We start from the raw sequence: 2,040 nt of genomic DNA, 5'->3' as shown, positions 1-2,040 counted from the left end.
CACGTAGGCGCCAATTAGTAAGAACAAAGTCTAGAATGCAAAGGGAGAAGAGAAGGGCGGACACTCGCGTGAGAAATATGAGGAACGAAAGCTCCTATTTATACTAATCACGCGGAGGAATAGGGTTTCGGAGACTCTTTGGAAGTGAATCTCGGAAAGATATAAAAAAGATACGTAAATCATGCAAAGAAGGGCCTGGGAAGAGGCGCAGCAGCCACTGCGTCCCTTGGAAGAGGCGCGGCGCTGCTCGTCACTGTTCCCGGAGGTTTCTCTCTGTTTGAAGAAAGATTTCCGTGTTTGAGTTATGGTAGGACGGAAATAATTCGATTATCTTTTGAATATTACGGGATATTATTTGCCAAAAGATAAAATTTATGAAATATGGAATAGAAATATCCGGAACATTCCAGAACATTCTGACTCGGGATTTAACAGCTATCAGAAAATGGAGACGGTTTTTGACCCGGACTCCGAATGTACTCTAATTACTGCCAAAACGACCGTATCAGGACGTAGATGACAACTAAGAGGTTGACATTAATATTTGAGCAAACACTTGACAATAATCTTACGAACTGTCACAAATCGTTCCGCGTACCAAACATGCGGCCCAATCATCACCGGGTGGTTTGCGAGGGGTGCAGAAACGAGGTGTCTACACATTGCTATTTAGTTTAGTGATCTTCTACTTCAAACCCCAATTGTGACACCCTTAGACACCACTAGTTGCAATAGAAATCTCATCTCAATTCCCGTCCCTTGGGATCCGACCTTTACTTGCCTCTTTACTAATTGTAGAGTTGTTGGTGAAGTTATAAACTGTGTTTTGGTCTAGGTGCTCCTAACGACAAGTACTGAAAACTAAACCCCACGAGGGATCACGACCAAAAATGGCATCGTTGCCTGGGACGGTGTTAACTTGATTTAGATTTTCTTGTATTGTTATTAGTTGTGTCTTTCTTTACCTTGGGGAAGTAAAACTCCTCAAGGTTTGTTCTAATTGTTTTCGAGTTGTTTGATATTTTGCATGTCTAGAAGATCACAAGGTAACTTGTTACCCTTTGATCACGAAATTGAAAGGACTTTGACAACCAATAGAAGACTTGCTAGGAGAACTTTGAGAGGTATTGGTGAGGTTGTAGATATTCAACCAAATACTATTGAGTTCATCAACCCTTTTGCAAGAGAAGGTGAGGAGAACCCAACACAAAATCCAACACAAAATCAACCCACAATGCCTAAGTTTTCATCACATTCCGTACCCACCGAGGAGAACCTACCCAATGGTACTCCCACACCAAAACACTTAACCGGAAATTTTATTGCCAAATCCGCATTTATCCAATTAGTCGAAAGAAGCCAATTTGAGGGGATGCCTAGTGAAGACCCTCACTCTCATATGGAGACTTTTTGTGACTATTGTGATGCAATTTCTCAAACCGGTGTAACTCAAGACCAAATTTGATGGGTCTTATTTTCTTTTTGTCTAATTGGCACCGCAAAACAATGGTTGAAAGGCCTTGATAAGGCTACTCTCGGAATTGATTCTTGGAAGAAGTTGGCTCTAGCTTTCTACAAAAAGTTCTATCCACCGGAAAAGACTAACATGCTAAGAGCTCAAATTACGGGCTTTAAGCAAAGAGATGAAGAATCTTTGTATGAAGCTTGGGAGCGATTCAAGGGAATTTGTCGCTCATGTCCTCACCATGGACTTAGCGAGTGGTTCTTGGTACAACAATTTTGGAACGGTCTTTATGAAGATTTAAGGAACATTCTCAACATGGGATCCAATGGAATGTTCACCGAAGTTGATGACAATCAAACTTGGAACAAAATTGAGGAAATGGCGGTCCATAACTCACAATATAGTAGACCTCGCAAGGCTACTAGAGGAGGAAAGGATGAAGTGGACTCCATTACTCAATTGGGTGCTCAACTTAGTGCTCACATTGATACCATCAATTTGAAGTTTGAAAAAGCTATGGCTAGACTTGAAGAAGCCTCAAAATCACCAAAGCATCATGTTAATGCCATGACGGC

The 2,040-nt window shown here is 41.4% G+C and overlaps 1 non-coding gene across 1 annotated transcript; it reads right to left on the bottom strand.

Moving 5' to 3' along the window:
- Nucleotides 1–1,606: 1,606 nt before the first annotated feature.
- Nucleotides 1,607–1,713, bottom strand: LOC141602904 (small nucleolar RNA R71). Its single transcript, XR_012524811.1, has one exon. It is a non-coding gene; the product is annotated as a small nucleolar RNA R71 (small nucleolar RNA).
- Nucleotides 1,714–2,040: the final 327 nt, after the last annotated feature.

Source organism: Silene latifolia, chromosome 9 (genome assembly GCF_048544455.1).
Source record: "Silene latifolia isolate original U9 population chromosome 9, ASM4854445v1, whole genome shotgun sequence".
Lineage (NCBI taxonomy): Eukaryota > Viridiplantae > Streptophyta > Magnoliopsida > Caryophyllales > Caryophyllaceae > Silene > Silene latifolia.
Note: the sequence above shows the minus strand (reverse complement) of the source record. Positions and strands in the feature narration are given on the sequence as shown.